We start from the raw sequence: 780 nt of genomic DNA, 5'->3' as shown, positions 1-780 counted from the left end.
TAAATACAGGTTGCAGGGTAAATACACAGTCAACACTTGCGTGTTTGCTCAACACTGTAAGGGAGTCATAAACACATAACTATAGCCTGCAAAAAATGCACATAATAGCAATGTGAAAGGATTGGCCAGGAAAAGTACCAAAACAAAAATAATAATTATAACTTATTGAAACAGTACATGTGAATGACGTTGTATAACGGATTGGAGTTATGCACTCGCCGAATTTCTCACTTCTAGCAACGTTCACATTGCAAATGTTTTTTTAGTTTTGATTGTACATAGGATTGACAGTGCAGTAGTGTGTGTTTTGCATACATTTTGACTCGTGTTTAGACTGCTCTATTTCTGCAGGGAAAGGAGAAATGGACTGGATAAATAGCTTAGTTAGCCTTTTATCTGTCTTATTATAGTCTATGAATATTCTCATGCATTACTATTGATATTTGAAAAATTGCACTATTTTCATATTTCACTGTGTTTTGTCTGACTGACTAAGTAAGTTAGTAACTTTCTTGGAAAGCATTTCCTCCTTGTACAGAAGATTCTAGATACAGCCTCTAGTCGACTAGAACCCGGACCATGGGCGTTTTTCTCAGAATTGCGTTCGCTTCCAAGAGGCAAATGACCTCTCAGGCTAGATGGGCGTGGCTTTGACATCGATAACCTTTCTTTAGCTCAGCTCTCCATTCTCTCACTTCAGGTATGCTATTTATGCTAGACGTATGCACTGACTGGATCTATCATAGCCATAGGCCTCCATGCTTTTGCACTTGGAAGTAT

Source organism: Halichondria panicea, chromosome 4, assembly GCF_963675165.1.
Source record: "Halichondria panicea chromosome 4, odHalPani1.1, whole genome shotgun sequence".
Classification (NCBI taxonomy): Eukaryota; Metazoa; Porifera; class Demospongiae; order Suberitida; family Halichondriidae; genus Halichondria; species Halichondria panicea.
The sequence above is the reverse complement of the archived record's forward strand: the minus strand, read 5'-3'. Positions refer to the sequence as shown.